This window comes from Triticum aestivum, chromosome 1D (assembly GCF_018294505.1).
Source record: "Triticum aestivum cultivar Chinese Spring chromosome 1D, IWGSC CS RefSeq v2.1, whole genome shotgun sequence".
NCBI lineage: Eukaryota > Viridiplantae > Streptophyta > Magnoliopsida > Poales > Poaceae > Triticum > Triticum aestivum.
Genome location: NC_057796.1, coordinates 449,133,877 through 449,157,051, shown reverse-complemented (window position 1 = coordinate 449,157,051; position 23,175 = coordinate 449,133,877).

Sequence of the window (23,175 nt, the reverse complement as noted above, 5' to 3'; positions counted from 1 at the left end):
AATGTTTGAATTAATAAAGAAACATGCCTTATGTTTAGAAACTGGAGAGTACCATTTAGGGCCGGTTATTTTGGAATAAGACCATTTTTTGGGTAAAACACAAATTACCGAATTCCTCCCCAATCCTAGCCCAATAGACTCCGCACAATGCCCATCCTAAGATTCGCTACGCTCCGTGATCATTACTCCTTCCAACTCCAAATGAAGTCTTATAAAAAATTTCTAAAGTCAAACGGTGCAAAGTTTGATCTTTTTTTAACAAAAGTCATAGGTCTTCTTTTTGAAGTCGGAGGGAGTTCACTGCAACCCATTATGTTGTTGAGCATACTCTCTTCCCCCTAGACTCTTGAGTAGTTTACACTCATCTACTTGCATAGCTGCAAGTCCCTCAAATAAAATACTTATATATGTCTAAGGGCAACTCCAATGCGGTACATAAAATGAACACCGCAAATGTCCGCGTCCCGCGATAGGGGAGCCGGTCATTCGATTGTATGCATCAAATCGAGGCATCGGGGTGGGCCAGGCAGACCTAGAGGGGAAAAACACATGAGTTGTGAGGACATTTGGTCCAACTGATAGTGGTTCAAGCGGACTGTCCGAACTCTCCCAAAGCTCCCTCGGGTTTGGTTATGGTTTGTAGGAATTCATATGTCCGAACTGGTCCGCGAACGTTTGATGCACAACATTGGAGGGCAGAAAGTGTCCGGACTGCATGGTCTAGACGTTTAGGGGTGATTTGTTGCACATCATTTCCTAACTAGGTTCAGAGCCATCTCTTTCTACTTTACTTTTCATCTTATGGTAAAAATAAGCTAAAGCCAGACATAGCTTGAAATTTCTCTCCGACATAATTTCTAAGCCACCCAAATCATAGTTGGTAGAAAAAAGCTACAAGAGAAGTGCTTCTCGAGCATCCCTGTAATTCAAACCCCTTCCTTCCGTTAAAAGGATTCTATTTCCCTCCTTTTTAGGAAAAATGCCACCGCATACCCCTTCGTGCTCGAATAGAAAACTACATGCGTATTTTATCTAACTCTTGCTTCCCCTTTGCTCCAACACCAACTTTATTAACCTCAAGTGCAAGGGATAATTTAAGTACTTTCAAATTGGATGTGGAAGTATTGAGTGTTGAAGCCCTAAGGAGCAAATAGACAAGCCTCATATTCTATCTAGTTATATTTGGTTGTGTGCATTATTTGGTACTCTATTCGTTTTAATAAATGGTTGTCTGCATGGCTTGATGCAGAAGCCAGGAGTAATCCTCCTTTTTGAACAAAGAAAAATAAGTTATATATGGCACCTACAAAACCTTATAGGGTTAATTATCCTTTTGCCCTCACTAGTGTCCATGTGCACAGTTTTGCCCTCAGATGTGAATTGTGCTCAGTTTTGCCCCTAGTCCATGCGCAGCTACTATGACGAGGCCAAACGGCCAGATTTTAGTCCATTCCGTCCGCCGGCGTTAGTGGTTGTGGGTCCGGAGCTTACACATGGGACCACGTGGACGTGTGTCCGGAGCTGACATGTGGGCCCATGCAACAAAATCCCCAAATCATTCGTAGGGTTCTAGCCGGCCAACTCGACGCACACTCTGCCCATGCGCCGGCCGCCCGGCCTGCGCCACCTGCGCCGCCACCAGTTGCGCTGTCGTGGCCATGTCCGTCCTACTCCACTGCTACCTGCTCCGCCCGCCACCTTCCTGCGACGCCACGGGTGGGGCGCCCACCAGCTGCTCGACCCGCGGGGCGGCCTCCTTCCGTGCGCCCGGCCAAAGCGCTCAAAGGTGGGGGGCTGGTGGAGCTGTTTGAAATAGGAGGAAGAACCCCAAGGAGAAATGGCGAGCAGCGGCGACCCCGGAGTATTTGGCGAGGCAGGCATCGGGCCGGAGATCCGTCGCGTCCACGATTGGGTTCCCGAGGGGTAAGTCACGCCTCCTGTTTAGATTGAGCTTAGTTGTGCATTTGAAAAGTCGATTCGAGTTGGTTTGCCCGATTAGTGTGCTGATTGCGTCTCTGTTTTTCGTCGGTTAGGATGGAGTTGCGGTTTGCTTTCTTGGTGCACATTAGAAGGGACCGGTACATGTTCAATGCAAAGAATAAGAAGAAATTCCAAGGAGGTTTCGATTATCGGTTGCCAATGGCTAGTAATTGGAGTTTCAGACAATTTGGGGAGGTAATTTGTAGCCAATATCCTTGGGGTTTGCTTGATGAAGTGGTATACAAATACTATGATGGGGAAAAGAAATGGGTGATAGTTAGTAATGATGAAGAGCTAGCTACCATGTTTGCTAGGCATAAGGAGAAAGAGAATTTTCATGTGAGGCTGCAAATTGATGTGCTTGAGCAGGCATTTGGACCTAGGATGGCGGGTGCAACATCTCGGGGAAAACCAAGTGGTCGTAATGGCATCTCTAGCCAGAACAGTTCAGTTAGTGCACGGCGACGTGGTGGCTCGACAAGAGTGGGCACCGGCAGTAGGGTCCCCCTTGAAGTGGAGCCTGATGACTACAATTCTGGGGTTGATGAAGAGAAGCTATATTCTGATGTTATTCAGAATTTACGACGGGCACCTCGGGCTGAAAACCAAGATGAGGCTCACAATGCAGTCCATGTGGATGATGACGCGGTGGGTGAGGACGAAGACCTTGCAGCTGTTGGATGGGACCCTTTGAACCCTCATATGGAAGAAGGTACCGTTTTTGCATCCATGACTGAGTGTAGAAATGCACTTGTGACATACTGCATCAAGGTAGAACGTACTTTCAAAGTTTACAAGAGTGATCAAGTACGTTACAGAGTGCACTGTCCGACTGAGGGTTGTCCATGGAGGATGCTCGCATCTAAAATGCGAAATAGCACGAATGCTCAGGTCAAAGTGAACCCTTTTAAACACACATGCCAGGAATCAACCCTTAGGAAGGATACAATCAGTAGAGCCAAGTCAAGATGGGTGGCAGAAGAAGTAAAGAAGTTGGTGAAAGAAAACCAGCAAGTGGGTCCAAAGGAATTGCAGAAGAACATCAAAGACAAGTTCAAGATAGATTTACCATACATGAGGTTGTTCAATGGTAAACAACATGCTATGGATTCTATTTCTGGTAACTGGCAGGAAAGTTTTCAATTGTTGTATACATTCAAAGTTGAAGTGGAGAGGACCAGCCCAGGTAGTATTGTAGATACTGACCACCACACCGTGGAGTACACATTCAGGGGAGTGACAAAGACCAAGGAATGCTTTAGGAGGGTTTTTGTCTACTTTGAGGCTTGTCGTCGGGGTTTTTTGGCAGGCTGCAGGCCTTATTTGGCTATTGATGCCACTTTTCTCACAGGGAGGTTTAAGGGACAGTTAGTAGCAGCTTGTGCAGTATAGAGTTTTGTATTTCCAGTTGCGTACGGTGTGCTGGAGACAGAGTCTGAGGAGAGCTGGACTTGGTTTTTGCATAATCTGCACCGGGCTATTGCACATCCCAATGGGTTGGTCATTCATACAGAGGCCTACAAAGGTTTAGAAGTGGCCGTGGACAATGTGTTCCCTGGGGTAGAGCATAGGGAATGCATGCATCACCTTGCTGCAAATTTCATGAAGAAATTCAAAGGAAAGATGTATACCGACAATTTATGGCCAGCATCTTTGACTTGCAGTGTGAAGAAGCACAACTACCACTTGAGGCAGTTATACATGAATCCCAAAGTGAAAGAATACTTGGAAACACACCACTCCAAGTTATGGGCCAGAAGCCAATTCAGTGAACTGAAAAAAGTTGACTATGTGCACAATAATCTAGCAGAGTCTTTCAACTCAACGATCCGAAAACTAAAGGGTCATTATGTGGTGGATTTGCTTGACGGGATAAGGATAGAATACATGCAGAAATTTCATTATCGTGCAGGAATAGGTGAGGCAAAATTCATGGGCCACATTATCATCCCTGCCGTGATGAATGAACTGAAGCAGAAAACAACAGGCTTGGAAATGAACATGACTCTTTACTCGGGTACCACACCAGAGATATTTGGATAAAGAGAAGAGGGAATGGAGATATCCAGTGGATTTAGAAGCTAGAACTTGCAGTTGTAGGTAATGGCAGATAACTGGGTTGCCATGCATTCATGCCTTGTTTTTCATCACTTCTCTCCCAGGCCCAGCAGGGAACATACAGCAGTATGTGCATGATTACTACTCTGTTGCAAGGTTCAAAGCCACATATGCGTATGCCTTGCCTGCTATGGAGGGAAAACAACAATGGGACATTGTGGACCCTGGATTCAAGCTTTGTGCTCCAGTTCTGAAGAGAGCACTAGGTAGACCAAGGAAGAGTCGAATCAGACCTCGTAGCGAAGGAGCTGGACTTGGAGCAAGGAAGCGTAAGTGCACATGGTGTGGTGGGTCTGGTCATTTCGGTAAGTATTGTGATAACACAGTAGATCCAGCGTTCAGAGAGAGTTTCGATGAAAATGTTGGTCAGCAGCCGGTTGCCTCAACAGATGATGAAAATGATGGTCAACAGCCGGTTGCATCAGATGAGGATTTTGACGAGGTTCCAAATGATGATGGTCAACAGCCGCATGAATTTGACGATGATCCAAAATATCCTCCAAATGATGATTCAAGTGAGGCTCCAAATGGTGATCCAAGTGAGGCTCCAAATGGTGATCCAAGTGAGGCACCAAATGGTGATCATGGTGATCCAAGTGAGGCTCCAAATGGTGATCCAAGTGAGGCTCCAAATGGTGACCAACCTTCTTTTGTTGTGAGTTCTGCTAGGTATGTAATGAAGGAAATATGCCCTAGAGGCAATAATAAACTATTATTTATTTCCTTATATCATGATAAATGTTTATTATTCATGCTAAATTGTATTAACCGGAAACATAATACATGTGTGAATATATAGACAAACAGAGTGTCACTAGTATGCCTCTACTCGACTAGCTCGTTAATCAAAGATGATTATGTTTCCTAGCCATAGACATAAGTTGTCATTTGATTAACGAGATCACCTCATTAGGAGAATGACGTGATTGACTTGACCCATTCCGTTAGCTTAGCACTCGATCGTTTAGTATGTTGCTATTGCTTTCTTCATGACTTATACATGTTCCTATGACTATGAGATTATGCAACTCCCGTTTACCGGAGGAACACTTTGTGTGCTACCAAACGTCACAACGTAAATGGGTGATTATAAAGGTGCTCTACAGGTGTCTCCAAAGGTACTTGTTGGGTTGGCGTATTTCGAGATTAGGATTTGTCACTCCAATTGTCGGAGAGGTATCTCTGGGCCCACTCGGTAATGCACATCACTATAAGCCTTGCAAGCATTGTGACTAATGAGTTAGTTGCGGGATGATGTGTTACGGAACGAGTAAAGAGACTTGCCGGTAACGAGATTGAACTAGGTATCGAGATACCGACGATCAAATCTCGGGCAAGTAACATACCGGTGACAAAGGGAACAACGTATGTTGTTATGCGGTCTGACCGATAAAGATCTTCGTAGAATATGTGGGAGCCAATATGGGCATCCAGGTCCCGCTATTGGTTATTGACCGGAGACGTGTCTCGGTCATGTCTACATAGTTCTCGAACCCGTAGGGTCCGCACGCTTAACGTTACGATGACAGTTTTATTGAGTTTTGATGTACCGAAGGAGTTCGGAGTCCCGGATGAGATCGGGGATATGACGAGGAGTCTCGAAATGGTCGAGACGTAAAGATCGATATATTGGACGACTATATTCGGACTTCGGAAAGGTTCCGAGTGATTCGGGTATTTTTCGGAGTACCGGAGAGTTACGGGAATTCGTATTGGGCCTTAATGGGCCATACGGGAAAGGAGAGAAAGGCCTCAAAAGGTGGCCGCACCCCTCCCCATGGTCTGGTCCGAATTGGACTAGGGAAGGGGGGGCGCACCCTTCCTTCTTTCTCCTTCCCCCTTCCCTTCTCCTACTCCCACAAGGAAAGGAGGAGTCCTACTCCCGGTGGGAGTAGGACTCCCCCCTTGGCGCGCCTCTCCCCTTGGCCGGCTGCCTCCCCCTTGCTCCTTTATATACGGGGGCAGGGGGCACCCCAGAGACACAACAATTGATCCTTGAGATCTCTTAGCCGTGTGCGGTGCCCCCCTCCACCATATTACACCTCGATAATACCGTTGCGGAGCTTAGGCGAAGCCCTGCGTCGGTGGAACATCATCATCGTCACCACGCCGTCGTGCTGACGAAACTCTCCCTCAACACTCGGCTGGATCGGAGTTCGAGGGACGTCATCGAGCTGAACGTGTGTAGAACTCGGAGGTGCCGTACGTTCGGTACTTGATCGGTCGGATCGTGAAGACGTACGACTACATCAACCGCGTTGTGATAACGCTTCCGCTGTCGGTCTACGAGGGTACGTGGACAACACTCTCCCCTCTCGTTGCTATGCATCACCATGATCTTGCGTGTGCGTAGGAATTTTTTGAAATTACTACGTTCCCCAACAGTGGCATCCGAGCCTGGTTTTATGCGTTGATGCTATGCACGAGTAGAACACAAGTGAGTTGTGGGCGATATAAGTCATACTGCTTACCAGCATGTCATACTTTGGTTCAGCGGTATTGTGAGATGAAGCGGCCCGGACCGACATTACGCGTACGCTTACGCGAGACTGGTTTCACCGTTGCGAGCACTCGTTGCTTAAAGGTGACCGGCGGGTGTCTGTCTCTCTCACTTTAGTTGAACCGAGTGTGGCTACGCCCGGTCCTTGCGAAGGTTAAAACAGCACCAACTTGACAAACTATCGTTGTGGTTTTGATGCGTAGGTAAGAACGGTTCTTGCTAAGCCCGTAGCAGCCACGTAAAATATGCAACAACAAAGTAGAGGACGTCTAACTTGTTTTTGCAGGGCATGTTGTGATGTGATATGGTCAAGACATGATGTGATATAATGTGTTGTATGAGATGATCATGTTTTGTAACCGAGTTATCGGCAACTGGCAGGAGCCATATGGTTGTCGCTTTATTGTATGAGATGCAATCGCCATGTAATAGTTTTACTTTATCACTAAGCGGTAGCGATAGTCGTAAAAGCAATAAGTTGGCGAGACGACAACGATGCTACGATGGAGATCAAGGTGTCGCGCCGGTGACGATGGTGATCATGACGGTGCTTCGGAGATGGAGATCACAAGCACGGTGCTTCGGAGATGGAGATCACAAGCACAAGATGATGATGGCCATATCATATCACTTATATTGATTGCATGTGATGTTAATCCTTTATGCATCTTATCTTGCTTTGTTTGACGGTAGCATTATAAGATGATCCTTCACTAAATTATCAAAGTATAAGTGTTCTCCCTGAGTATGCACCGTTGCGAAAGTTCTTCGTGCTGAGACACCACGTGATGATCGGGTGTGATAGGCTCTACGTTCAAATACAACGGGTGCAAAACAGTTGCACACGCGGAATACTCAGGTTAAACTTGACGAGCCTAGCATATAACAGATATGGCCTCGGAACACGGAGACCGAAAGGTCGAGCGTGAATCATATAGTAGATATGATCAACATAGTGATGTTCACCATTGAAACTACTCCATCTCACGTGATGATCGGACATGGTTTAGTTGATATGGATCACGTGATCACTTAGAGGATTAGAGGGATGTCTATCTAAGTGGGAGTTCTTAAGTAATATGATTAATTGAACTTAAATTTATCATGAACTTAGTCCTGATAGTATTTTGCAAATTATGTTGTAGATCAATAGCTCGCGTTGTTGCTTCCCTGTGTTTATTTTTGATATGTTCCTAGAGAAAAATTATGTTGAAAGATGTTAGTAGCAAAGATGCGGATTGGATCCGTGATCTGAGGATTATCCTCATTGCTGCACAGAAAAATTATGTCCTTGATGCACCGCTAGGTGACAGACCTATTGCAGGAGCAGATGCAGACGTTATGAACGTTTGGCTAGCTCAATATGATGACTACTTGATAGTTTAGTGCACCATGCTTAACGGCTTAGAATCGGGACTTCAAAGACGTTTTGAACGTCATGGACCATATAAGATGTTCCAGGAGTTGAAGTTAATATTTCAAGCAAATACCCGAGTTGAGAGATATGAAGTCTCCAACAAGTTCTATAGCTAAAAGATGGAGGAGAATCGCTCAACTAGTGAGCATGTGCTCAGATTGTCTGGGTACTACAATCGCTTGAATCAAGTGGGAGTTAATCTTCCAGATAAAATAGTGATTGACAGAATTCTCTAGTCACCATCACCAAGTTAGTAGAACTTCGTGATGAACTATAGTATGCAAGGGATGACGAAAGTAATTCCCGAGCTCTTCGTGATGCTGAAATCGACGAAGGTAGAAATCAAGAAAAACATCAAGTGTTGATGGTTGACGAGACCACTAGTTTCAAGAAAAGGGCAAAGGGAAGAAGGGGAACTTCAAGAAGAACGGCAAGCAAGTTGCTGCTCAAGTGAAGAAGCCTAAGTCTGGTCCTAAGCCTGAGACTAAGTGCTTCTACTGCAAAGGGACTGGTCACTGGAAGCGGAACTACCCCAACTATTTGGTGGATAAGAAGGATGGCAAAGTGAACAAAGGTATATTGGATATACATGTTATTGATGTGTACTTTACTAGTGTTTATAGCAACCCCTCGGTATTTGATACTGGTTCAGTTGCTAAGAGTAGTAACTCGAAACGGGAGTTGCAGAATAAACAGAGACTAGTAAAAGGCGAGGTGACGATGTGTGTTGGAAGTAGTTCCAAGATTGATATGATCATCATCGCACACTCCCTGTACTTTCGGGATTAGTGTTGAAACTAAATAAGTGTTATTTGGTGTTTGCGTTGAGCATGAATATGATTTGATCATGTTTTTTGCAATTCGGTTATTCATTTAAGTTAGAGAACAATTGTTGTTCTTTTTACATGAATAAAAACCTTCTATGGTCATACACACCAACGAAAATGGTTTGTTGGATCTCGATCGTAGTGATACACATAATCATAATATTGAAGCCAAAAGATGCAAAGTTAATAATGATAGTGCAACTTATTTGTGGCACTGCCGTTTAGGTCATATTGGTGTAAAGCGCATGAAGAAACTCCATACTGATGGGATTTTGGAATCACTTGATTATGAATCACTTGATGCTTGCGATCCGTGCCTCATGGGCAAGATGACTAAAACGCCGTTCTCCGGAACTATGGAGAGAGCAACAGATTTGTTGGAAATCATACATACAGATGTATGTGGCCCGATGAATATTGAGGCTCGTAGCAGGTATCATTATTTTCTGACCTTCACAGATGATTTGAGCAGATATGGGTATATCTACTTAATGAAACAGAAGTCTGAAACATTTGAAAAGTTCATATAATTTCAGAGTGAAGTAAAAATCATCGTAACAAGAAAATAAAGTTTCTACGATCTGATCGCGGAGACAGATATTTGAGTTACGAGTTTGGTCTTCAATTAAAACAATGTGGAATAGTTTCACAAATTCGTGCCACCTGGAACACCACAGCATAATGGTGTGTCCGAACGTCATAACCGTACTTTATTGGATATAGTGCAATCTATGATGTCTCTTACCAATTTACCACTATCGTTTTGGGGTTATGCATTAGAGACAGCTACATTCACGTTAAATAGGGCACCATCAAAATCCGTTGAGACGACGCCTTATGAACTGTGGTTTGGCAAGAAACCAAAGTTGTCGTTTCTTAAAGTTTGGGGTTGCGATGCTTATGTGAAAAAGTTTCATCCTGATAAGCTCAAACCCAAATCGGAGAAATGTGTCTTCATAGGATACCCAAAGGAGACAGTTGGGTACACCTTCTATCACAGATCCGAAGGCAAGACATTCGTTGCTAAGAATGGATCCTTTCTAGAGAAGGAGTTTTCTCTCGAAAGAAGTGAGTGGGAGGAAAGTAGAACTTGATGAGGTAACTGTACCTGCTCCCTTATTGGAAAGTAGTTCATCACAGAAATCTGTTCCTGTGACTCCTACACCAATTAGTGAGGAAGTTAATGATGATGATCATGTAAACTTCAGATCAAGTTACTACCAAACCTCGTAGGTAAACCAGAGTGAGATCCACACCAGAGTGGTACGGTAATCCTGTTCTGGAGGTCATGTTATTTGACCATGACGAACCTACGAACTATGAGGAAGCGATGATGAGCCCAGATTCCGCAAAATGGCTTGAGGCCATGAAATCTGAGATGAGATCCATGTATGAAAACAAAGTATGGACTTTGATTGACTTGCCCAATGATCGGCGAGTCATTGAGAATAAATGGATCTTCAAGAGGAAGACGGACGCTGATAGTAGTGTCACTATCTACAAAGCTAGAATTGTCGCAAAAAGGTTTTCGACAAGTTCAAGATGTTGACTACGATGAGAGTTTCTCACTCGTATCTATGCTTAAGTCTGTCTGAATCATGTTAGCAATTGCCGCATTTTATGAAATATGGCAAATGGATAAACAAAACTGCATTCCTTAATGGATTTATTAAAGAAGAGTTGTATATGATGCAACCAGAAGGTTTTGTCAATCCTAAAGGTGCTAACAAAATATGCAAGCTCCAGCGATCCATCTATGGACTGGTGCAAGCATCTCGGAGTTGGAATATACGCTTTGATAAGTTGATCAAAGGATATAGTTTTATACAGACTTGCGGTGAAGCCTGTATTTACAAGAAAGTGAGTGGGAGCACTACAGCATTTCTGATAAGTATATGTGAATGACATATTGTTGATCAGAAATAATGTAGAATTATTCTGCAAAGCATAAAGGAGTGTTTGAAAGGAGTTTTTCAAAGAAAGACCTCGGTGAAGCTGCTTACATATTGAGCATCAAGATCTATAGAGATAGATGAAGACGCTTGATAAGTTTTTCAATGAGTACATACCTTAACAAGATTTTGAAGTAGTTCAAAATAGAACAGTCAAAGAAAGAGTTCTTGCCTGTGTTACAAGGTGTGAAATTGAGTAAGACTCAAAGCCCGACCACGGCAGAAGATAGAAAGAGAATGAAAGTCATTCCCTATGCCTTGGCCATAGGTTCTATAAAGTATGCCATGCTGTGTACCAGATCTATTGTATACCCTACACTGATTTTGGCAAGGGAGTACAATAGTGATCTAGGAGTAGATCACTGGACAGCGGTCAAAATTATCCTTAGTGGAATAAGGATATGTTTCTCGATTATGGAAGTGACAAAAGGTTCGTCGTAAAGGGTTACGTCGATGCAAGTTTTGACACTAAATCTAGATGACTCTAAGTCTCGGTCTAGATACATATTGAAAGTGGGAGCAATTAGCTAGAGTAGCTCCGTGCAGAGCATTGTAGACATAGAAATTTGCAAAATACTTACGGATCTGAATGTGACAGACCCGTTGACTAAAATTATCTCACAATCAAAACATGATCACACCTTAGTACTCTTTGGGTGTTAATCACATAGCGATGTGAACTAGATTATTGACTCTAGTAAACCCTTTGAGTGTTGGTCACATAGAGATGTGAACTATGGGTGTTAATCACATGGTGATGTGAATTATTGATGTTAAATCACATGGCGATGTGAACTAGATTATTGACTCTAGTGCAAGTGGGAGACTGAAGGAAATATGCCCTAGAGGCAATAATAAAGTATTATTTATTTCCTTATATCATGATAAATGTTTATTATTCATGCTAGAATTGTATTAACCGGAAACATAATACATGTGTGAATATATAGACAAACAGAGTGTCACTAGTATGCCTCTACTTGACTAGCTCGTTAATCAAAGATGGTTATGTTTCCTAGCCATAGACATAAGTTGTCATTTGATTAACGAGATCACCTCATTAGGAGAATGACGTGATTGACTTGACCCATTCCGTTAGCTTAGCACTCGATCGTTTAGTATGTTGCTATTGCTTTCTTCATGACTTATACATGTTCCTATGACTATGAGATTATGCAACTCCCGTTTACCGGAGGAACACTTTGTGTGCTACCAAACGTCACAACGTAAATGGGTGATTATAAAGGTGCTCTACAGGTGTCTCCAAAGGTACTTGTTGGGTTGGCGTATTTCGAGATTAGGATTTGTCACTCCAATTGTCGGAGAGGTATCTCTGGGCCCACTCGGTAATGCACATCACTATAAGCCTTGCAAGCATTGTGACTAATGAGTTAGTTGCGGGATGATGTGTTACCGAACGAGTAAAGAGACTTGCCGGTAACGAGATTGAACTAGGTATCGAGATACCGACGATCAAATCTCGGGTAAGTAACATACCGGTGACAAAGGGAACAACGTATGTTGTTATGCGGTCTGACCGATAAAGATCTTCGTAGAATATGTGGGAGCCAATATGGGCATCCAGGTCCCGCTATTGGTTATTGACCAGAGACGTGTCTCGGTCATGTCTACATAGTTCTCGAACCCGTAGGGTCCGCACGATTAACGTTACGATGACAGTTTTATTGAGTTTTGATGTACCGAAGGAGTTCGGAGTCCCGGATGAGATCGGGGATATGACGAGGAGTCTCAAAATGGTCGAGATGTAAAGATCAATATATTGGACAACTATATTCGGACTTCGGAAAGGTTCCGAGTGATTCGGGTATTTTTCGGAGTACCGGAGAGTTACGGGAATTCGTATTGGGCCTTAATGGGCCATACGGGAAAGGAGAGAAAGGCCTCAAAAGGTGGCCGCACCCCTCCCCATGGTCTGGTCCGAATTGGACTAGGGAAGGGGGGCGCACCCTTCCTTCTTTCTCCTTCCCCCTTCCCTTCTCCTACTCCCACAAGGAAAGGAGGAGTCCTACTCCCGGTGGGAGTAGGACTCCCCCCTTGGGCGCGCCACCTCCCCTTGGCCGGCCCTCTCCCCCTTGCTCCTTTATATACGGGGGCAAGGGGGCACCCCATAGACACAACAAATGATCCTTGAGATCTCTTAGACGTGTGCGGTGCCCCCCTCCACCATATTACACCTCGATAATACCGTTGCGGAGCTTAGGCGAAGCCCTGCGTCGGTGGAACATCATCATCGTCACCACGCCGTCGTGCTGACGAAACTCTCCCTCAACACTCGGCTGGATCGGAGTTCGAGGGACGTCATCGAGCTGAACGTGTGTAGAACTCGGAGGTGCCGTACGTTCGGTACTTGATCGGTCGGATCGTGAAGACGTACGACTACATCAACCGCGTTGTGATAACGCTTCCGCTGTCGGTCTACGAGGGTACGTGGACAACACTCTCCCCTCTTGTTGCTATGCATCACCATGATCTTGCGTGTGCGTAGGAATTTTTTGAAATTACTACGTTCCCCAACATGTAAATCTTGCAAATACTACTATACATTTATCACTTGACATGATCTCATTACCCTTTATGTTTTGCACAGCTCTGTGGTAGGTTTGAAGAAGACGCGCAAGATACCGACAACCAAGAGGAGAAGAGAAGAAGCAATGAGCACAAGGTGCACGAGGAGCAAAGTGATGGCAAGAAGCTCAAGGAACAGACAGAAGCCCCAACGCTATTTATTATAATTATGAAACATTATGAATAATGTTGTATTTCTGTTGAATGATGTTGGACCTATGTTAGAACTATGTTTGAATGATGTTGGACCTATGTTAGAACTTCAAATTTGACATGCTATATGGATGTTGGAATTCTTTCGAAACTTTGGTAAACTCACATTCATGAAAAATGTGCTAAAAAGAGCTCCAAAGGTAGGGTAAACGGCCTCATTTCTAAGCAAGATTTTTTTGACCTTGTCTAAATGAGCCAAATAACTTTCCTACACATATATTCTATATACACAGACTATGTGCGCTGGTTTTTCCTTTTTTTGATTTTTTGAATTTTGTTTTGCTCATTTGGATTCTGGTCAAACCTAACTTTGACCAAGATTTAAACAAGTCTAAAACATCAAAATGAAAAATTAAGCCTGGATCCTTCTTAGTCACTCCAAAATGAAGCTGTGGTGAGGTTTTTGAAATTTACATGAAAAATGTGCTAAAAAAGAGGGGTCCAAAGGTAGGGTAAACGGCCTCATTTCTAAGCAAGGTTTTTTCGACCTTGTCTAAATCAGCCAAATAACTTTCCTACACATATATCCTATATAAACAGACTATGTGCGCTGGTTTTTCCATTTTTTAAATTTTTTGTTTTGCTCATTTGAATTCTGGTCAAACTTAACTTTGACCAAGATTTAAACAAGTCTAAAACATCAAAATGAAAAACTAAGCCTGGATCCTTTTTAGTCACTCCAAAATGAAGCTGTGGTGAGTTTTTTGAAATTTTCATGTTCATTTCCCCAAAACACTTCTCTTCACTTCATACAAGAGAGTTTGAGATACTTGAGATATCACATAAGACACATGAACTTTTTGTTTAAATGTATGTAAACCTTGTTTATCAACTTAAATCGTTAGTATATGACATAAGAAGACTATGTGCGCATGTTTTTCATTTTTCTGATTTTTATTTAATTTATTATGCTCATTTGAAATCTGGTCAAACCTATCTTTGACTACTCCAAACCCCTCCCAAACCCCGCTAACCCTAGTGCTGAATAAGGACCGTCCATCTAAACCTAGCGGCGATCAAGGACCGTCGATCTAACCCTTCTAGAAGGAATTTGCGGGGAGGAGGGGGGCGATCCGCGAGATGCAATCTGATTGGCTAGGCGATTGTTTTTTCTCAACAAGTACCAGGCGCGCTGGATGGACCGTTGGGCTGTCTCGCTGTCTGGGCCTGAGAGCGCAGTTAATTGCCCGTCTCAGCCTTTCGAGGCCTGCATGCATGGGAAGGGCAGCGACGTGGGATTGCATGCGCGGGAGGCGGACGTGCATGCATGCGAGCGAGGCGAGCTAGGCGAGCGACGTGGCCATGCACGTATTGATTCAGACTTAGGCCATTGTTTCAGATTACGACAGTGGTTCAGATTACGGCAGCGAGTCAGATGCACGCGCCCGGTCAAAGAGCTTCCCTATGCAGTGATTCAGATGTACGCACGTGCCCCATGCATCGTTTCTGTGCAAAAATTTAAGGGTCCAAAACTTAACGGATACACACACGCGTCCGAATTCACACACGCACCGTTCTCATCCCTTCTCTCTTCCTCTCCCACCTACAGGCCTATAAATGGGGTGCCTCTCTTCCTCTCCCACTCACCACCCAAAAGCCAGATCCATTCTCTCCAACTTCAAACACCCAAGCGACCGAGCCCTCTCCAAGGGACCAAGTGAAGATGCAGTACAACGGGTCGACCTTCCTTCGTCTGCCTGTCGTGCCGGAGCTGCGCTACCCACCGGGCGTGCTCGTGCAGAGGGAGCTCCGTGTGTGGGCGACTTCGAGGTGGAGGGGGTTCGTCGAACTCACCCGCGCCTTCCTCAGAGCCGGCTATGCCCACCTCCCACGGGGCTCGTGTAGGATGTTCACCCTCAACGAGGTTCATGACCGCTGATAACCCACAACTATAGGGGATCGCAACAGTTTTCGAGGGTAGAGTATTCAACCCAAATTTATTGATTCGACACAAGGGGAGCCAAAGAATATTCTCAAGTATTAGCAGTTGAGTTGTCAATTCAACCACACCTGGATAACTTAGTATCTGCAGCAAAGTATTTAGTAGCAAAGTAGTATGGAAGTAACGGTAACGGTGGCAAAAGTAACAGTAGCAGTTTTGTAGTAATTGTAACAGTGGCAATGGTAAAGTGTAACATCCCAAATTTTCAATTTGGAATGTTATACATGGAGCATTCATGCATATCATATTTTTGCTGAATTTCGTTTCGCGATCCTCGAAATCCTAAGCAACTCAAGGACCCTCGGAGAGAGTTGGGGATTTCCCTGTTTTCATATTTGAGTTTTATCAAATATTGAAACAAGGATTATTTGTTTTAATTATTTTTCTCTCCAAAAATATTTCATATTCAAATATATGAGAGGAGTTAATATGACTTCTCCAAAATAAATGAAATATTGGAGGAAAAATATTAAAATCAAAGATTTGATTTTATTTGGATTTTATTGCTATTTTATTTGCATTAGAAAAATTGCACGTTTTCAAAATTGCATTTTAGGGCCAAGAAAGTGTTCATCTTGTTCTAAATATTTTATTTAGCCACTGAAAATTTGTTTTGGCATTTTTAGATTTTTATTTATTTTTCTAGGATTTATTTTCGGCGAAACATTATTTTTTTTTAAACCTTCAGCGCCCGACTAGGCCAAGGCCCAGCCGGAGCCAGGCCACCGGCCCACCCCGCGCCTCCGCCGTGCCCGCGTCCGGCCAGGACTCGGCAGCCGCCGCCGTCGCCGCCCGGGACTCCTCCCGCCCCCTCCTGCAAGCCGCTCCGCCCCCCCCCCCTTTATAAGCCGCTGCCCCGCCCCCAAATCGCCACCACCGCCGCCGCCGCAAGCCGCCGCAGCAGCAACCGCGCCGCCGCTTGCCGCGCTCGCCTTGCGCCGCGGCGCCGACGCCGCCACCCCGCGCAGCCCCGCCTCGCCGCCGGAGCCACCACCGCCGCCGTTCCGATCCGATCCGGAGCCGCTCGGTTTTTTTCGGTTTAGGTAAAAACCATCGGTTTTTTTTATAAAACCCTAGTTTCGTTTTTTTAGATCGGTTCGCCGGTTTTCTCAGTTTAGTTTATTTAGCGGACGTTCGTCCATATGTTCGTTTTAACGAACGGTTTTCGCTCGTTAGTTACAGACAACGAACGTTCGTTCGTTAGCCTGTTCGTCAGTTTTTCTTTTTCTCGGATTTTCCGCGATTATTTTCAATCGCGATTTCTGATCCGATTTTCGTTTTAGTTTATCTTTTCGCTCGTTTATCGGAATCAGGCGATTCAAGTGCCTAGATCTTCATCTCGAAACCCTCTTTCTGTTTAATCTACTTGAACAAGATTTTGGTGCTGTAAAATTTGACTTTAGTTCAGATTAGTAAACGGATCTTGTTTCTTTCGCAGTTTGAGTTTCCTTGCTCCGTTTGATTTGATTCTTTTTGCAAACCGGAGTTCTCAAGTTGAACTTTCTGGTTTGATCTTCTTATTTGAGTTTTACCCATGCTTCTTTGCTTGATTGCTTATGTATGCTCTTGTTTGTTTGCGATAGAATTCCCGGAGTGCGAAGCGTGCTACTACGAGTCCCTAGGTTTTGCGGATTGTCAGCAAGGCAAGTAACACATTGATCATACTCTTTTCATACCCAGTTTTTATGCATTAGCTCTAATCCTCAAACACTGCATGATTAGGATGTGATTTTAACTTGTGGGTATTGGGAAGTAGTTGATGAGGTAGAACCTATTGCCCTGTTATTATCAAACCCTTGGGAGTTACTTCTACGTATTACTTATATTGCTATGCTATGCTCGTAGACGTGGTATGGGTGAGTGAATCCATGACAGATGTGAGATTGTTAATTAATGGTTCAACTTAAGGTGGCAACTTTAATACACATCTGGGTGGATATCTTGTCGGGCACCTGGAGAATCCAGTGTTGTCCTAGGATATCCCGGAGTACCCGTGTGATCATCCTAAGGTCCGCCACCCAGGCTCAAAGGGATCATAAGATTATTCATGCTAGAAACTTCTGTGTGCAGCCACAAGCTATTATGGGCTCTAGCATAGTTGAATAAGTTACATGAGCTCTTGAAGAGGTGGATCAGCAGGTAGAGGGTTGTAGGTTTGGTATGGTCTGCCCGGAGTAAAGAGTTAATGTTTCTGAAAGACTGTGTCTCGGTCATCCGTTTCTCAAACACCCTGTAGTGCGAGAAATCCAACTGAGGAGATCGAGTCTTGTGGGGAAAAGTGCGCAAACCTATGCAGAGTGTACAATCTAATCATGGTTAGCCATGTCCCCGGTTATGGACATCTTGAGTATCTAGTACTTGGATTATCATAAGTATCTCATCACTCTAATTTAATATTGTTGGGTGGATAATTACTTTAATTGGGATTGAGTTGGAGGAACCTTCTCAATGATGTTTCAACCACCATGATAGTTGAAATAAAATGTATTCCTTTGTTGTAGGGAAAAATTGGCTTTTCGCAAAAACTATAACCATAGAGCTTTCCACCAGGCAAATATGCATGTAGTGATAGCATTATTTGTGTTTCCTCTCTACTATGTTACATTGCCAGCATATTCCATGTGCTGACCCATTTCCGGGCTGCAACGTATTATGTTGCAGACTTTTCAGACGAGGAGTAAGGTTCGTTAGGTCGTTGCCATGCAGCTCAGCTATGCCGTTGGAGTTGATGGACTCACTTTATCTTCCAAGCCTTCCGTTGTTATCGTATTAGATGGCCTTAAGCCATATTTATTGTAATAAGTTCTCTTCTGAGACATTCTCGATGTAATAATGTGGATTTACTCTTATAAATCTTCGGTACTGTTAGTTCAGCATTTCATCTAGGATGACACTGAAGCACAGAGCGACCGTTATTGATCATACAAGAGGTATCAGAGAAAGAAGTGTAGGACACGAACTATAAAGCCATAGGCATCTTCCATTGCATTTCTGTACTCCTCTCCATTGTCTCCTTAAGATGCGGATACTGTCGTTCCTACGGTGAAGAATAATTGATCCCGAAGGAATCACTAGTGTTGGAAATATGCCCTAGAGGCAATAATAAATGGTTATTATTATATTTCTTTGTTCATGGTAATTGTCTATTATTCATGCTATAATTGTATTGTCCGGAAATCGTAATACATGTGTGAATACATAGACCACAACCTGTCCCTAGTAAGCCTCTAGTTGACTAGCTCGTTGATCAACAGATAGTCATGGTTTCCTGACTATGGACATTGGATGTCATTGATAACGGGATCACATCATTAGGAGAATGATGTGATGGACAAGACCCAACTTAAGCATAGCATAAAAGATCGTGTAGTTTCGTTTGCTAGAGCTTTTCCAATGTCAAGTATCTTTTCCTTAGACCATGAGATCGTGCAACTCCCGGATACCGTAGGAGTGCTTTGGGTGTGCCAAACGTCACAACGTAACTGGGTGACTATAAAGGTGCATTACGGGTATCTCCGAAAGTGTCTGTTGGGTTGGCACGGATCGAGACTGGGATTTGTCACTCCGTGTGACGGAGAGGTATCTCTGGGCCCACTCGGTAATGCATCATCATAATGAGCTCAATGTGACTAAGGCGTTAGTCACGGGATCATGCATTGCGGTACGAGTAAAGAGACTTGCCGGTAACGAGATTGAACAAGGTATTGGGATACCGACGATCGAATCTCGGGCAAGTAACATACCGATTGACAAAGGGAATTGCATACGGATTGATTGAATCCTCGACACCGTGGTTCATTCGATGAGATCATCGTGGAACATGTGGGAGCCAACATGGGTATCCAGATCCCGCTGTTGGTTATTGACCGGAGAGGCGTCTCGGTCATGTCTGCATGTCTCCCGAACCCGTAGGGTCTACACACTTAAGGTCCGGTGACGCTAGGGTTGTAGAGATATATGTATGCGGAAATCCGAAAGTTGTTCGGAGTCCCGGATGAGATCCCAGACATCACGAGAGGTTCCGGAATGGTCTGGAGGTGAAGAATTATATATAGGAAGTCAAGTTTCGGCCACCGGGAAAGTTTCGTGGTTACCGGTATTGTACCGGGACCACCGGAAGGGTCCCGGGGTCCACCGGGTGGGGCCACCTATCCCGGAGGGCCCCGTGGGCTGAAAGTGGAAGGGAACCAGCCCTTAGTGGGCTGGGGCGCCCCCCTTGGGCCTCCCCCCATGCGCCTAGGGTTGGGAACCCTAGGGGGAGGCACCTCCGAGGTGCCTTGGGGGGGAAGGACTCCCCCCTGGCCGCACCCTTCCTTGGAGGAAGGGGCAAGGCTGCGCCCCCCCCCTCTCCCTTGGCCCTATATATAGTGGGGGAAGGGAGGGCAGCAACATCTAAGCCTTGGGCGCCTCCCTCCTCCCCTGCAACACCTCTCTCTCTCTCGCAGAAGCTTGGCGAAGCCCTGCCGGAGACCGCTACATCCACCACCACGCCGTCGTGCTGTTGGATCTCCATCAACCTCTCCTCCCCCTTGCTGGATCAAGAAGGAGGAGACGTCGCTGCACCGTACGTGTGTTGAACGCGGAGGTGCCGTCCGTTCGGCACTCGGTCATCGGTGATTTGGATCACGGCGAGTACGACTCCGTCATCCACGTTCATTGGAACGCTTCCGCTCGCGATCTACAAGGGTATGTAGATGCACTCCTTTCCCCTCGTTGCTAGTAGACTCCATAGATGCATCTTGGTGAGCGTAGGAAAATTTTAAATTATGCTACGATTCCCAACAGTGGCATCATGAGCCAGGTCTATGCGTAGTTACTATGCACGAGTAGAACACAAAGTAGTTGTGGGCGTTGAGTTTGCCAATTCTTCTTGCCGCTACTAGTCTTTTCTTGTTTCGGCGGCATTGTAGGATGAAGCGGCCCGGACCGACCTTACACGTACTCTTACGTGAGACAGGTTCCACCGACTGACATGCACTAGATGCATAAGGTGGCTAGCGGGTGTCTGTCTCTCCTACTTTAGTCGGAACGGATTCGATGAAAAGGGTCCTTATGAAGGGTAAATAGAAATTGGCAAATCACGTTGTGGTCATACGTAGGTAAGAAACGTTCTTGCTAGAAACCTACAAACCACGTAAAAACTTGCAACAACAATTAGAGGACGTCTAACTTGTTTTTGCAGCAAGTGCTATGTGATATGATATGGCCAGAAGATGTGATGAATGATATATGTGATGTATGAGATTGATCATATTCTTGTAATAGGAATCACGACTTGCATGTCGATGAGTATGACAACCGGCAGGAGCCATAGGAGTTGTCTTTATTATTTTGCATGACCTGCGAGTCATTGAATAACGCCATGTAAATTACTTTACTTTGTTGCTAAACGAGTTGGCCATAGAAGTAGAAGTAATCGTTGGCGTGACGACTTCATGAAGACACAATGATGGAGATCATGATGATGGAGATCATGGTGTCATGCCGGTGACAAAGATGATCATGGTGCCCCGAAGATGGAGATCAAAGGAGCATGATGATATTGGCCATATCATGTCACTATTTGATTGCATGTGATGTTTATCATGTTTTTGCATCTTATTTGCTTAGAACGACGGTAGCAAGTAGGATGATCCCTTATAATAATTTCAAGAAAGTGTTCACCCTAACTGTGCACCGTTGCGAAGGTTCGTCGTTTCGAAGCACCACGTGATGATCGGGTGTGATAGATTCTTACGTTCGAATACAACGGGTGTTGACGAGCCTAGCATGTACAGACATGGCCTCGGAACACACGCAATACACTTAGGTTGACTTGACGAGCCTAGCATGTACAGACATGGCCTCGGAACACGGAGGACCGAAAGGTCGAGCATGAGTCGTATAGAAGATACGATCAACATGGAGATGTTCACCGATCTTGACTAGTCCGTCTCACGTGATGATCGGACACGGCCTAGTTGAACTCGGATCATGTTTCACTTAGATGACTAGAGGGATGTCTATCTGAGTGGGAGTTCATAATCAGATGAACTTCATTATCATGAACATAGTCAAAAAGTATTTGCAAATTATGTCATGGCTTGCGCTTTAGTTCTACTGGTTAAGATATGTTCCTAGAGAAAATTTAGTTGAAAGTTGGTAGTAGCAATTATGCGGACTGGGTCCGTAAACTGAGGATTGTCCTCATTGCTGCACAGAAGGCTTATGTCCTTAATGCACCGCTCGGTGTGCTGAACCTCAGCGTCGTCTGTAGATGTTACAAAACATCTGACATACACGTTTTGATAACTACGTGATAGTTCGGTGCGGTTTAGAATTGTGGCACCAAAGACGTTTCTGAAACGTCGCAGAACATGTGAGATGTTCCGAAGACTGAAATTGGGATTTCAGACTAGTGCCCACGTCAAGAGGTATGAGACCTCTGACAAGTTTCTTAAGCCTGCAAACTAAGGGAGAAAAGCTCAATCGTTGAGCGTGTGCTCAGATTGTCTGAGTGCCACAATCGCTTGAATCGAGTGGGAGTTAATCTCCCAGATGAGATAGTGATAGTTCTCCATAGTCACTGCCACCAAGCTAGTAGAGCTTCGTGATGAACTATAACATATCAAGGATAGTTATGATGATCCTTGAGCTATTCGCGATGTTTGACACCGCGAGAGTAGAAATCAAGAAGGAGCATCAATTGTTGATGGTTAGTAAAACCACTAGTTTAAGAAGGGCAAGGGCAAAAGGGATACTTCATGAAACAGCAAGTCGTTTGCTGCTCTAGTGAAGAATCCCAAGGTTGAACCCAAACCCGAGACTAAGTGCTTCTGTAATGAGAGGAACGGTCACTGAAGCAGTACTACCCTAGATACTTGGTAGATGAGAAGGCAGGCAAGGTCGACAAAGTATATTGGATATACGTTATATGAATGTGTACTTTACTAGTACTCCTAGCAGCACCAGGGTATTAGATACTGGTTCGGTTGCTAAGTGTTAGTAACTCGAAATAAAAGCTGCGGAATAAATGGAGACTAGCTAAAGGTGAGATGACGATATGTGTTGGAAGTGTTTCCAAGGTTGATGTGATCAAGCATCGCATGCTCCCTCTACCATCGAGATTTGGTGGTTGCGCTGAACATGATTGGATTATGTTTACCGCAAAACGGTTATTCATTTAAGGAGAATAATGGTTACTCTGTTTATTTGAATAATACCTTCAATGGTCTTGCACCTAAAATGAATCTCGATCGTAGTGATACACATGTTCATGCCAAAAGATATAAGATAGTAATGATAGTACCACATACTTGTGGCACTGCCACTTGAGTCATATTGGTGTAGAACGCATGAAGAAGCTCCATGTAGGTGGATCTTTGGACTCACTCATTTTTGAAAAGATTGAGACATGCGAACCATGTCTATTGGTATATATGCATGAAGAAACTCCATACAGATGGATCGTTTGGACTCACTTGATTATGAATCACTTGAGACATGCAAATCATACCACATGGGCAAGATGACTGAAAGTCCTCGTTTTCAGTAAGATGGAACAAGAGAGCAACTTATTGGAAGTAATACATTTTGATGTACGCAGTCCAATGAGTGCTGAGGCATGCAGTGGATATCGTTATGTTCTTACTTCACAGATG